This window comes from Triturus cristatus, chromosome 4_2 (genome assembly GCF_964204655.1).
Source record: "Triturus cristatus chromosome 4_2, aTriCri1.1, whole genome shotgun sequence".
NCBI classification, from domain to species: Eukaryota; Metazoa; Chordata; class Amphibia; order Caudata; family Salamandridae; genus Triturus; species Triturus cristatus.
Genome location: NC_140586.1, coordinates 160585473 through 160600804, shown reverse-complemented (window position 1 = coordinate 160600804; position 15332 = coordinate 160585473). Strand labels below are relative to the sequence as shown.

The 15332-nt window shown below is 49.6% G+C and overlaps 1 protein-coding gene across 8 annotated transcripts in view; it reads right to left on the bottom strand.

The window, feature by feature from the left end:
• Window positions 1–15332, bottom strand: part of STAT2 (signal transducer and activator of transcription 2) — a 574746-nt gene that overhangs the window by 200572 nt on the left and 358842 nt on the right. The gene's annotated exons all lie outside the window — the stretch shown is intronic.

The window sequence follows — 15332 nt, the reverse complement described above, 5'->3', positions numbered from 1 at the left end:
ACTCGCAAGAGATGAATGAATCAATCAATCAATCATGGAACTTATATCGTGCACTACTCACCCGTAAGGGTCTCAAGGCGCTTGGGGAAGGGGGTCTGCTACTGCTCGAACAGCCAGGTCTTGAGCTGTTTCCTGAAGGCCAGGTGGTCCTGGGTCATCCGCAGGTGGACGGGTAGCGAGTTCCAAGTCTTAGCTGCCAGGTAGGAGAATGGACTTCCTCCAGCGGTGGCTCTCTGGATGCGAGGGTCGACGGCGAGGGCGAGGTTAGCGGAACGTAGCCGGCGGGTGGGCGTGTAAAAGGTGAGGCGGCTGTTGAGGTACCCTGGGCCTAGGTCGTGGAGGGACTTGTGTGCGTGGGTGAGGAGTCTGAACGTGATCCTCTTGTTGACAGGGAGCCAGTGCAGGTCTCTCAGGTGGCACGAGATGTGGCTGCATCGGGGGACGTCCAGGATGAGTCGGGCGGAGGCGTTCTGGATACGCTGAAGTCTTTTCTGAAGCTTGGCTGTAGTACCAGCGTAGAGGGTGTTTCCGTAGTCTAGTCTGCTGGTGACAAGAGCGTGGGTGACCGTCTTCCTGGTCTCGGTCGGGATCCATCGGAAGATCTTTCGGAGCATGCGGAGGTTGTGGAAGCAAGCTGAGGAGACGGCGTTGACTTGTCTGGTCATCGATAGGGAGGAGTCCAGTATGACGCCCAAGTTGCGTGCGTGGTCCGTCGGTTCAGGTACGGTGCCTAGTGCCGGGGGCCACCAGGAGTCGTCCCATGCGGAGGGTGATGGTCCCAGGATGAGGACTTCTGTCTTGTCCGTGTTCAGTTTCAGGCGGCTGATGTTCATCCAGTCAGCGACGTCTGTCATCCCTTCGTGCAGGCTGGCTTTGGCGGTGTCGGGGTCTCTGGAGAGGGAGAGAATTAGCTGGGTGTCATCGGCGTAGGAAATGATGTTGAGGTTGTGTTGGCGTGCGATGGCAGCGAGGGGTTTCATGTAGATGTTGAAGAGAGTGGGGCTGAGCGACGATCCTTGCGGGACGCCGCAGATGACTTCGGTGGCCTCGGAGCGGAACGGAGGGAGGCGTACTCTCTGTGTTCTGCCGGAGAGGTATGAGATGATCCATTCCAGAGCCTTCCCTTGGATGCCGGTGTCGTTGAGGCGTTGGACTAGTGTGCAGTGGCAGACAGTGTCAAATGCTGCGGAGAGGTCTAGGAGGATGAGTGCCGCTGTTTCGCCGTTGTCGAGCAGGGCTCGGATGTCGTCGGTGGCTGCGATGAGGGCGGTCTCGGTGCTGTGGTTGGCTCTGAATCCGGACTGTGATGGGTCGAGGGATCCGTTCGTCTCGAGGAAGGCTGCCAGTTGCTTGTTGACGACCTTCTCGATGACTTTGGCGGGGAAAGGAAGGAGCGAGATGGGGCGGAAGTTCTTGAGGTCGGTCGGGTCCGCTGTTGGTTTCTTCAGCAGAGCGCTGAGTTCGGCGTGCTTCCAGCTCTCCGGGAAGGTTGCTGTGTTGAAGGAGGTGTTGATGATGTCTCGGAGGTGGGGTGCGATGGTAGAGGCTGCCTTGTTGAAGACATGATGGGGGCACGGGTCGGTCGGAGATCCGGAGTGGATGGTGTTCATCATGCATGACGTGTCTTCGGGGGTCACCTCGGTCCATGTCTGGAGGGTGGCGGCGGGGTGCGAAGGTATGACCGATGGGTGCGGGGGTGAAATGTCGAAGCTGTTGTGGATGTTGGCGATCTTGCGGTGGAAGTACGAGGCGAGGGAGTCGCAGAGGTCCTGTGAGGGAGTGATGTCGTTGTTGCCGGTGCTGGGGTTGGAGAACTCCTTGACGATGTTGAAGAGCTCCTTGCTGTCATGGGCGTTCTTGTCCAGTCGTTCGCGCAGAGATTTCTTCTTGGTGGTGCGGATGAGCTGGTGATGTCTGCGAGTGGCAAGTTTGAGTGCTGTTCTGTTGTCGGCGGTCTTGTTGAGGAGCCAGGCCTTCTCGAGGGTGCGGCAGGCCTTCTTGGAGTCCTTAAGTTCGTCGGTGAACCAGGGGGCCTTCTTGCTTCTGGGCCTGGTGAGGGGGTTCTTCAGTGGCGCGAGGTCGTCGGGACAGGAGGTCAGCCACTGCGTGCGGTCGAGGGCAGCTGTGTTAGGGTCCGTGGTCCTGACAGGTGGGCTCTGGCTGAGGGAGGTGGCGAGCTGGTCGGCGGTGATCTTGCTCCAGTTTCTGTGGGGAGCCTGCTTCGGGTGATGGTGGACCGTGTTCTTTCTGAAGCTGAAATGGACGCAGCTGTGGTCGGTCCAGTGAAGTCCGGTGGAGTGGCTGAAGGTGACGTGCTTGCTGGACGAGAAGAGTGGGTTGAGCGTGTGGCCGGCGAAGTGGGTGGGGGTGTTGACCAGTTGCTGAAGTCCGAGGTTGGCGAGGTTATCCAGCAGGGCGGTGGTATTGCGGTCATTGTTGTTCTCCAGGTGGAAGTTGAGGTCCCCGAGGAGTATGTAGTCGGCGGAGGGGAGGGCGTGAGGGCTGATGAAGTCGGTGATGTCTTCGCAGAACTGTGCGCGTGGTCCCGGTGGTCTGTAGATGAGGGTGCCTCTGAGGGTAGTCTTGGGGTCGGTGTGGATCTGGAAGTGCAGGTATTCGGCGGCGTTGAATACGTCGATGGAGTCAGTCGAGATGCGAATGGTGCTCTTGTGTACGATGGCGATGCCTCCTCCGGTCTGGTTGACGCGATCCTTCCTGATGATCTTGTAGCCGTCCGGGATGGCTATGGCGATGTCGGGGGCTGAAGAGTCGTTCATCCAGGTTTCCGTGAGGAAGGCGACGTCTGGAGATGCGGTGTCGAGGAGGTTCCAGAGTTCCACGGCGTGTCTGTGGACGGAGCGGGTGTTGAGCAGGATGCACTTGAGGTGGTTGCTGTTGTCCGTCTTGGTGGGCGTGGTGCTTGTTTGGAGGCAAGAGAAGTTGCAGGATCGGCAGGCGAAGGGTCCATGGGTGCGTCGCGGGGACGCTCGGTAGCATCCGGGGGCTCGGGCGGTTTTGAGTGCGATGAGCGTAGCGAAGTCGTTGATCCTGCGGGGGGGCTGGCGGGCGCGGGGACCAGGGGGTCTGGCGCTGGGCGCGGTCCAGGCGCGGACGGGCTTACCTTTGGCGCACCTTCGGCGCACATAAGGCGCTCCCGCTGCGCGCGTCCGCTACGCGGTCGCGGAGGGGGCGTCATAAATAAGGAGCCGGGAGGGAGGGTCAGCGGAAGGCGGGAGCGGGGTGGCCAATGGGCAGGGAGGGGGGGCGGGACTGAAGGAGGAGGCGGGAGTGGGAGTGTGTGCCTGGGGCAGCGGCGCCGAGAAAAAACGGCGGGAAAACCGGCGGGAAGCGACGGAGCCCAAGGAGTGACCAGGTAAGTGGCGGTGGTCAGCGGGCGTGAGGAGTGAAGGTAGCGGCGTGGGTAGCGACCAGGAAGCAGCAGGCGTTACCTGGGAGGCGGAGGCGAGATGCAGGCAGCGGCGTCAGGTAGGTGGTGAGGAGCGGCAAACAGGCGTCAGGCAGCGGAGGCAGGTAGGTAGCAGCAGTGGGAGGGAGCGTCCGTCTGTGAAGGCACAGGGGGTCGCACTGACCAGCCCGCGGGGTCCCCTTAAATAAGGAGCCGGGAGGGAGGGTCAGCGGGAGGCGGGAGCGGGGTGGCCAATGGGCAGGGAGGGGGGGCGGGACTGAAGGAGGAGGCGGGAGTGGGAGTGTGCGCCTGGGGCAGCGGCGCCGAGAAAAAACGGCGGGAAAACCGGCGGGAAGCGACGGAGCCCAAGGAGTGACCAGGTAAGTGGCGGTGGTCAGCGGGCGTGAGGAGTGAAGGTAGCGGCGTGGGTAGCGACCAGGAAGCAGCAGGCGTTACCTGGGAGGCGGAGGCGAGATGCAGGCAGCGGCGTCAGGTAGGTGGTGAGGAGCGGCAAACAGGCGTCAGGCAGCGGAGGCAGGTAGGTAGCAGCAGTGGGAGGGAGCGTCCGTCTGTGAAGGCACATCATTATCAAACAAGCCGATAAAGGTGGGGCGACTGTTATTCAGTCCATATATGATTATGATGAGAAATGCAAACGACAACTAAACAATGATCAATACTACGCCCCTATCACCATTGACCCCACTCCTCGCCTCTCTAACACTATTTCGATACTAGTTAATGAGGCAGTAACCAATGGGTGGATTAACAAGAAAGAAGCAGATTTCCTAACTGCTACAGAGCCTAAGACGCCCTATTTTTATACTTTACCAAAGATACACAAAGGTACAACGCCAGTTCCCGGGCGCCCAATAGTTTCGGGTATTGGCTCAGTACTAGAACCGCTTTCTAAATTTGTGGATCACTTTCTACAACCTTTGGTGAGGGATATACCATCTTTCATCAGAGATACGACTGATGTCCTCAGAATAATTGACTCCATAGAGGTCTCATCACGTATTGACCTTCTCATCACTCTTGATGTAGAGGCCTTGTATACTAACATTCCTCAAGGAGATACCTTGACAGTTGTAGAAGCAGCCTTGAATTCACTAGAGTGGGATTCACCTACCCCAGTTACATTCATAATGGATTGTGCGTCCTTAGCATTAACTGAAACTTTTTTGAATACCAAGGGCAACTATACCATCAGTGCCAGGGTACATCGATGGGGAGTACCTTTGCCCCGAGTCTGGCCTGTCTATATATGGCAACATTTGAAAAGGAAGTCATCAATACTGTACACAACCCGTTTCAACAACATCTTGTCCTCTGGAAACGGTTTATTGATGATATTTTGATTTTTTGGCATGGCCCTGTTGACACCTGTAACAGATTTGTGCATTGGATCAATCAGCAAAACCCATTTCTGAAATTTTCCCATACTATTTCAGACACGAACGTTGCATTCCTTGATTTGAACATCAAGTTATCAGGCGATCAGCTCTCTACATGCCTGTATAAAAAACCCACAGATCGCAATAGCCTTCTCTTATACCAGAGCCACCACCCCAAAGCGCTTAAAGATAATCTTCCTGTGGGACAATTCCTACGTATTAGGCGCAACTGTACATCCACTAACGACTACAAATCAGAAGCCTCCTCTTTAGCAAAAAATCTCAAGACTAGGGGCTATCCATCCAAGGTGATCAAGGACTCCATGAAGAGAGCCTTAAATATTCCTAGGGAGTCCTTATTAGAAGTACACCAAAAACAACCTGAGGACGTTATCACATGTGTTACTTCATTTACACCCAACTCTGCCCCTACCAAGAAGATCATCCTAAAACATTGGGGCATTCTCAACACAGGCGACCTACGGATACCTAAACCTAGGTTTGCCTATACTAGAACTAGTAGCCTGAGAGATATTTTGATCCACACAAGACCTAAGAAATACACTACCCCATCACAAACCACCCTTTGGGGTTTACCACCTGTCAGAGGACACTTCCCTTGTGGCACATGTACAGTTTGCAAATTCACGACAGCCACTAAAGAGATTGAGTTACGATCCAATTTTAAGTGGAAAATACAAAAACACACCAACTGTAACACTAAACAGTGCATTTACCTGATTACTTGTCCCTGTGATCTACAGTACATAGGGATGACCATGCGTCCAGTTAAAGTCCGCATAACTGAACATAGGAGCAACATACGTTGCCAACGCACGACTACAAGACTATACAGACATTTCTTGAAGGCCCAACATACTCCCGATTCACTACACTGGGTCATACTAGAATCCCATGTTCAGATTTCCAAATCCTCTTTATTCAGGCTTGAACAGAGATGGGTACATAGATTATCTTGCCATACCGAGGGTCTCAATGACGATATACCCTGGAGTACCTTATCCTAAACTGGGAATTCATGTCCAAATCTCCTGACCCAATTTTGCTCTGACTCTTGAATTTGGTCCATTCTCTGTTGCAGTCAGCGCTATTAACATTCTATTTGGCAGGATACGATGTTCCTTTTTCTACTGTGATCCTCTGTTTGATAAACATAAGTACACCGATTGTGGGTCCATTCTTTTAAATTTTAATTACATACCGATGCGTCAATCTGCACATTAATTGATTATTGACACATCACTTCCTTACACCTTGACCTTAGGAAGATAGATTGTAAAGGGATTTATACCTTTTCTCCAACCATACGCCATGTTGTGGACACACAGATTGCTAGATCTGCAGCATCACGACACAGCCCTCGAGCAATGTAATGGTTTTACATCATCATAGATGATTAACACTCTCTAGATCGACACACCACTGCCATGGACTTCGCATGTGTTAATACTGTGTTACAAACCTAACGCCATTCAGGAGTAGTATAATTACACCTTTACCATTCAATGCAGCTTGTTCTTGTGAACAACACCGCTACCCGCCATTGTTTGCCGTCCCGTTTGGATAAGTTGTCCTAAAGTTGAATAGACCTTTGTGTAGTCTTTTGATTCACAACCATATGCGCCGCTAGTCCACGACGCATCATGGTGCTTCGCGCGCTGTAACCTAGCAGTGAGACACGTCACTTTCCCCAGGACATACCACGCTGTTGCCTAGCAATGAGACACATCATTCCTCCGAGAACCTATCACATGACTCCACCCAGCAAACGTGATACGTCATGACGTGCTTGACACACTCGATGACGCACCCGGAAATAAAGTATATTTTCCCGTATTCCCTTTCAATACTCACCACCCCGGTTCCTGGCGGTCTGGGTAGGTCGTTTGCTTGAACGTGAATCCACGTTGGTGAGTATTTTAACTATATTTTCTCCCCCCCCCCCGCCTGTGGAGCTACATCTGCCTACTGGCTATCGGAGCCCTCCTGATTGATTCTTTTGGATACCATGTACCGAGGCCAGGACACCCTGGCCCGGTCCTAAGGTCCGTTATGTTTTGATCGGCCTGGGCTGTGGTTGCTGTGGCTGCTTCCGGCTACCCGTTACCCTCCACAACGGTGCCACCTCATGTATGGCAATTTCTTGTTCGTTTTCTACCACAAAAGGTACATGTAATGATTGTTTCTTTGGCAACTTTCATGTTTTTTTAGGACCCAATCGGTGTCCCCTCTTTTAGCCGCCAGTACCGTTGCTAACAATAGTAGCAACCCCATTAGGTGAGTCTCCTTGCCTTCCATAGAACCATCGCCTACCAAATCAGTGGTTTTTATCTCCCCACCCTTCACTCCCGAATGGCGTTCTAGGCACTGCAATGTAATAAAATTGTGTGATGCACGCCTCTAGCACGGTGATCTTTTACGACACAATTATTCACAATTATGTATAGTATGAAGAGTTCTTTTAAGAATCGTTATAATTCTTTTTCATCCTCAACAGGTAACAGACCATAGGAAGTGGTATGTAGATGTCACTTTACCACGTATTGTAGACAGCCTTATTTGATCCTGATGAATTGCCTTGATCCTCCTGACACTCACGGCAAGAAACATGTTGATCCTATAGAGTAGAGCTTATGTCTAGATACCTGACTCCTAGCACTTAGCCACTCTACACATTTTTAATAGGGCAGTTTACCTTCGGAATAAAATCAATTAGGACTAACTGACCCCTTTTAAACCCTTTTTTCTGCTACATCACCTCATACTAGGCCCCTCACCCCCAAGCACCTTCGGCAGGAACAAAAGATCCCCGACAAAGAGCCCCGATTTCGGGAGCCCGTCAAGGATTGCAGCGCCGACTTGACGAGGGGCAGTGCTCATATGATGAAGCATGACACCTAGCTTGCTGGGTGTGTGAGAGCACTAGTTCAACCAAGGGCAATTCCCCTTGTCTTTCCCTGATTGGTTTCTTTTATCACTGATCGGTTGAGATACACTCTCATCTGCTCCTTACACTTCTCTTCGCTACTGTACACGAGGAACTTTGTACCCTTTATTGTTGCTAGTCTCCTGGGGTATGTACACTGGACCTCTGTAAACAACAACACCCCTAGTCCCTAATTTTTGATAGTAGAGTCTGGAGGTGCCCATTTCTCATGAGGAGATTGGGGATGCGATAGGGCGCACGTCCGCGGGGAAGACCCCGGGACCGGATGGCTTCCCCCAGGAGTTTTATGCCACCTATAAGGAACACCTGGTCCCACGGTTGGGTGCCCTCTATGCCGAGGCGGTCAAAAACGGCTCCTTCCCTCCGGAAGCCGACATAGCCACGATTGTGGTCCTGCCCAAGTCTACGCCGCCTTCTTGTGATAGGTCGGCATACCGGCCGATCTCTCTTATTAATACTGATATCAAACTTTATGCGGCGGTCCTGGCCCAGAGGCTCCCGCCCTTTCTGTCATGCTTGGTGCATCCAGACAAATGCGGCTTCATGCCGGACCGAGGCACTCGCCATTGCCTTCGTCGCCTTCACGTGGCCCTGGCTCACCGCCATCGCATATCTCCATATCTCACTCTCCTGCTTGCCGATTTCGAGAAGGCCTTCGACTCGGTTGGGTGGCCCTACCTATTTGAGGTCCTGACCCACATGGGTTTCGGCCCCAAGTTTGTTGGAATGGTGCGGGTCCTTTACGCGCGCCCCCGCGCCAGAGTGTTGGTTAACGGGGCGTTGTCGAGACCATTTCGGATCAGCCGGGGAACACGGCAGGGGTGCCCACTGTCGCCCCTCCTCTTTGCTCTTGCCATGGAGCCCCTTGCTGCCCTGATCCGAGCGGATCCTCTCCTTCGGGGCTGGGAGTGGCCGGGCCTTGAGTCGGACAGAATAGCCCTCTACGCGGACGACGTTTTGTTGTAACTTAATGATCCGGCGCGCTCGGGTCCCCGTGCACTCCATTTCTTGGGCCGCTTTGGCCGCGCATCTGGCCTCTATTTATACCCGCACAAATCGGTCCTTGTGCCTCTACACCCCTCCCGGGAATGTTTTGACTGGCAGGACAATATTCCCCTCCGTCGGTTGTCCTTCAAATATCTGGGCATCTGGGTCTCCCTTCTCCCGGAACTGAGCTGGGCTCTTAATGTGACCCCCCTGGTCAAGAAAGCTAAGGTAGATCTGGCACAATGGCAATCGCTCCCGCTTAATCCGCTGGGGAGGGTGGCACTCTACTAAATGATGATTCTCCCCCGGTTCCTTTATGTATTACAGAATACTCCCGTGTCCTTCCCGAGGCCTTGGTTCCGCGAGCTGGATGGGTTGGCGACTAGATTTCTCTGGGGTGGTGGGAGACCGAGGTTGGCCCCGTCGACATGTCGCCTGCCCACCTTTGATGGAGGGCTCGGTATGACCAATCTTTACCTCTACTATTTGGCCACCCGCCTCCTAGTCATTCATGATTGGTTTGGAGGGGGATAGTCCGATCCGGCCTACAGGGTGGAATTCGAGGACCTGGGTTTCTCCTGCATTCTAGACCGCCTATATGGCGCCCCCATCCCCGCCTCCTGCCCAGACATCACCAAGGCGATCTGGCGCTTCGCCATACCCGGTGGACCGGGAGGCTGACTCGTGTCACTCCCCTCTGGCATGGGACATGGCTGCGGGACGTTGCGGACCTGGAGGGTTTTAAATCATGGGACGTGCTCGGCATCTCCCAGCTGGGGGATGTCTGGCGGGGGGGACGCATGTGCTCATACTCGGAACTGCAGGCGCGCTTCTCCCTCCACTCATCTCAATTCTATAGGTACCTCCAACTGCGACACGCCATACGCACCTACACCCCTCTGGACATCAGGCTGCCGGACCACAGCCCCCCGGAGGCTCAGGTCCTGCTGGGCAACCTAGGGAGGGGGGGCATATCCCGAATACATCGTTCTCTTATTAATAATACCCCATGGCCCAGGAAGGCTTGAAGGAACGGTGGGAGGGTCCCCTGGACGAGGTCGACTGGCGGGATGCCCTTATGGCCCCCAGGCTGGTGACGGCCTCCGCCAAACTGAGGCTTATTCAAATTTACTATCTTCATACTGCCTACCTCACACCGGCGCGTCTGCACCGTGCGGGCCTCTCCGTTGACGCAGCTTGCCCCCGCTGCGGTTTTGACCCGGCCGACTTCATCCATATGGTGTGGTCGTGTCCGGAATTGGGGGGATACTGGAGGGGCATAGAAGCCGATCTCACGGAGGTCTTGGGCTGGGCGGTGCCACACAACCCTAGACACACCCTTCTGGGCATCACTGACTGTCTAGATGGCACACGTGCTGAGAAGCTATTCCTCTGGTGGCGAAAAGAGAGATTGCAGCGGCCTGGAAGCACCCACAGCCGCCTAGCCTGGCCAAATGGAGTACTGGAGTGGACTGGTGTGCGGCACAGGAACGGACTCTCTATCAGGCGAGGGGCTGCCTTAAGAAATACCGTAGGGTCGGGCGGAGGGGGCTTCGGGTGAGGGCGGGCGCGGTCTTGTGCCGTGCGATTGTAAATTGATGGCTCGACAGGCTCAATGTTTCTTTTGTTGTGTCACTCAAAAAACAATAAAAACTTGTTTATCAAAAAAAAAACATCGGTAAATAGGCAGGGAATCGGAATATCTGATTTTAAGTGCGCTTTAGTTTACATACAAGTTCAAAAAGAAGTTGATTAAAATATTCAGAGTAACATCATTAGTGTATAATGTTACACGTCCCTGACTGGCGGGAGATCAGATGCTAGTTCTGTGTGCAAAGTCGCGGATGCAGATGGGAATAAAGTACAAGTTCTGTGTTAGATGGAAGGGTTTCCGGCGCAATTGAGACCCAGAGACTGAAGTAATATTTTTGAGTTTATGGTTTGATCGGGTCCATATTCCTGGTTGAGGGAAGGTAAAGTGCAGTTTCTATGTGCCAAATAAAATAAAGTGCAAGCTCTGTGTGCAGAAATCGCAGATAAAGGAATTTCCAGTGTAATTAAAACCCGTAGATCATCGGTAGCAATGTTATTAGTATAGGTGAAGATGGTGGAGGTAGAGGGGATTGCAAAGTAGGGTGGATAGGACTTGTAGCAATGTCCTTCTTATTCTTAAGAGGAATCTTGTATCCAGTGTCCTCTGAACTCACTTTCCTTTTGGAAGGAGTTTGAGCTAAAATATGTCCAGTATCTGGATTTATGTATAGCTTTTTCTGTTTTGGATCTAATCTGTCCATCATAATATTTCAGATCGGCGGGTCTGGAAGATCTTCTTTTGATCTCAGCGCCGAAGGTTTCAGTGCCGAACCGGACTTCTCCTTTTTGTCTTTCGAAGCGGAAGATTTCGGCTCTGAATCAGACTTGTTTTTCGGAGCAGAATGTTTTGGATCCGAAGATGATCTGTCTCAACAGAGATGGTAGTGGTGTATATATGGATCGCACATCAAAGAAATATTTAAATAAACTCAGGGCTGACAAATTTAGATATGGATTTTAAACGTACTAAAGAACAGACAAGTAAATTGTGGTGCCACTCAGGATTACCAACACCCCACTACCATAGGTGTAAAAAGTTACTGGAACCTAAAGGGTCCCGGTATACCAAACTGCACTTCAATAAATCCCGGCACTCCTATAATTTTTCAGAATTTACAAATAAGTGACCTTGATAAGTCTAACACCAACAAAGAAACATTCTATTCGGTCATAAGTGAAAACTCAGAGATGGGTTTAGACAAGGTATCTTTGAACAAAATATCATCAATTTATTTTCATACAAAAGTTAAAGCCACGAATACGATGAGGGTCCACGATGGAGGACAGCATCTCTAATCGACAGGGGCCTATGCGTTCTACCACTTACTCCATTTCTTTCCGGGGAAACTGAATAATTTTGAAAACATAGAGTCTATTTAATCTCTAAAAAGTGCTGCCCATGGGATTGGCCCACAGACATCTACACAATTAATGTGAATGATTATGGACATTTAATAATTTCCTATATTTACACGGACTTCTGAATTATTTGTACGACAAGTTCCTTATTACAACAGTTCTTCAAAGATCATATATTTCTTACATAAAGCCTTGAGGAAGTCACTGGCTGTGACAAAATACGCGTTGGTTGTTTCTTTATCTTCTTACTTGAACTGATGCTCATCATCGCCAAAGGAAATGTATTGCCATCTGTATTTATTGAGGGACCAACTTTGAGTGCATCTGATCTCAATGTAACAACTTATAACAATGCTTTTTAGCCTGCATGTTTAAAGAAAGTAACTTTTGTAAGAAAATAAATTGATGATATTTTGTTCAAAGATACCTTGTCTAAACCCATCTCTGAGTTTTCACTTATGACCGAATAGAATGTTTCCATATTGGTGTTCGAGTTAACAAAAATTCTGAAAAATTATAGGAGTGCCGGGATTTATTTAATTACGATCTGTCTCAACTTTATCCCGAACGGAATGCTTGACTATTTGTTTTGGTGCCGGGCCTGAGGGCGGGGCATCAGAAACATCATCTTGGTGCCCGACCAAGGTCCAAAGGCAGAGGTGGTGCCGAAGATTTATGCTTGGTGGAAGATAGTTTATGGGGTACGGGGTTTTAGTAGTCACTACACCCTATCCCGCAGGAATGTCTTCAGACTCCAATTCGATCTCTAAGTGGGAATCTGAGTCTGGAACCGAGAAGGCCTCTTCTTCTTCCGCAGCTGTCGTTTCGTGTTCGGATTCTTCTCCAAAGATATCCGGAGTATGTTGAGTACCTTGGCGTTGCATTTCTGGTCATCGAGCCCGACAATCTCAAAGAGCCTTTTTCAAATTGAAGGACCGACAGGCCTCGCAGTCTTCTTCCTTGTGCTCCGGTGACGAGCACAAGTTGCAGACTTGGTGTAGATCGGTGCAAGGGTACTTGGAGTGGCACCAAGGACAGAATTGAAACAGAGTCTGTTCCATCGGCAGAGGGGTTGATAGACACGGCTAGGCCCGAAGGCCACCCACAATGTTTTCGACCGAAGATGAGGCTTTACCGATTGAATGGATACGCGGAGAGAGGGAAACGCGTACGATAACAATACTGACGAGGGTAGAGTGGATTGCACACCAAGGAGAACCTGGAGGACAGTTTCGAACCGGAGAGCTGCAATACACATCTGAACCCGATGACGGAATGAAAACAATCTAACAATGGGGTCGATGCCCATGCGCACTATGACCGAAAGGAGAAGTCACCTTACCTCGCGACTGAGAAAGACTTCTTTGAAGAACAACAACTTGCAAACATCCAGACGCAACACTAGATGGCAGGAGTGTGTAAAGCATGTGTATCTACAGCACACATTTATTTTATTATTATTTGAGTTTTATAGAGTGCGAACCAGACCCGTGAGGGTATCGGAGCGCTTTACAGAATTGATAGGTGGAATACAGGACTTAGGATGGGTGGATACAAAAGGGGTAAAACAGTAGCTGCATTAACAAAAATAAAAAGAGAGATCAATAGCACATCAAGGACACAAGAGGGATAAAAAAAGATAGAACAATAATACAATAATGTAGCCTCAAATCCAGGGAAGGATGTCCAGTAGTGTCAGGCTAGTATCATCCGAGACACCGTGGATAAAACTATACAAGAGTGAGAAACTAAAGTCGCTGAGGTAACTGAACTGCAAGCGTTAGGAGAGGAATTTGCCCATCAGGAATGTTTTAGCCTCCTTTTTAAAGTATGTCAGAGACGGAAGTCTTCTGATGGCGGGCGGAAGCGAGTTCCATATTCATATTCCACATGCCTCGAACATTATGTTTCCAGATTACTAACTTATGTTTAGGTAGAAATACTTCACCCCCCAAACACCTCGAGATACGCTTCTTGCAAGTCTCCCAACATAGTGAAGTTTCGCCAGGACATTGCAGGAGTACTGGCATGCTATCATGGACTACATTACCTCTTTGATGCTTTTCAACTATGCCAAGATAGTAAATAACAAAAGAAACCACAAAGAGTCACTTTTGCCACGCTTTCTCCTCCTTGAAAAATCTCAGTGGCTGATTAAGTGCACTTTGTTATACAGAAAACAAAACGTTTGCACAATTAATGTGGTCACCATTGTCAAAACGTGTGTTGTTGAGTAGCTACGTCTTTAACTGCAGTTCCTTCAAATTGTTTAATTTTTATTTCATACTACTCCTATCCTGTTGCTAGTTTCATAGAAGTTGGTTTCAAAGTCATCAATTTTGTATACTATCTAGTATACTGAATTGCATATTACAGAGCACAGCGAGAAAAATTACTAATTTTTCTGAGTTTGTTCCTTTGCAGAGTTACTCTAGAGACGGTTTTCTTTCTGTTTTTGCCTCGAGCACTGCTTCAGTCTTCTGCAAAGCTCTTTCTGCCTATGGTCCCTTGTTATGCATTCTCAGGCTGGTACATTCCATATGTTACTATGTGTTTCACACTTCAACCCACCCAAGCGCCAAATGATTTCCACACTTGCTTGCCTGTACGCCCTATCTAGTTGTCGATGTGATTCCCGTTTCATAAACACAATAATATAAACATCAGACACTCGATTGGCTGGTTAATTTCATACATCTCGTAGGTTTTGCAGACAAACGTTCTGCATTAAACCGCAATCCACATTAACCTATGAGTTCAGGATCTTGAATGGTTTTTGTAAATGACTGCCCACGGAAACAGTAAAACCAAACAAAACCCCAATTGTTAAAAAAAGAAATAAAAAAAAAAAAAGAAATTGACTGGAGAGGTACAATGTGTCCACAATGTACTAAATGCGAGTGATAATCATACACCTGTGAAGCTGATGCAATCAATGTTAAACAATATAACAATCAGTGTTTATATCTTCTCTAATGCCTTTATACCTACAAAGGGTTAAGAGAGTAAACACCACAAAGAGCAAAAGGTTACTAAAGAGAAGTTTAAACATGCTTTTCTCTTGAAAACACAGTTCTCATGTTAGAAATCCACTTTACTAATGGAAATTATTTGTAGTGGGACACGTTTTTAAAAATGCCCTACTATATAACCCCTTTGCTACAGAGATGCCTTGGACACTCCCATTTCAGGTAACTTTTTTAAAGTATGCAGACAGCTGGTGCAAACGTAGCAGGGGCATCTCTCTTAACAGTGCCTGTATGTACATATAGGTGTGATAAGGGTGTTCATGTGTATACCTTTATATGACGTGTATATAAGTAAATGGAGTGCTGAAAGTATTAAAAAAGTTTCCGACTTCACGTAAAACTATATATTATCACAGAGTGGCAAAATCTTTGCCACGCTGTTTTGGCTTAGAAACAGACTTTTCTCATTGTTGACATTGCCAAAAACTGTTAGTTAATGTGCAGTTTTGAAGGTTGTTTCAGGGTCCATTTTTTAAACTTTTTTATTTTTAGCAACCCATACATTTCACGCAAAAGTCCTATATTGTATGCATTTCTACAGGCAACCTGGATGTCAAGCAAAGAACAGGCTGAGAGGCAAGCAGGTCAGTAAT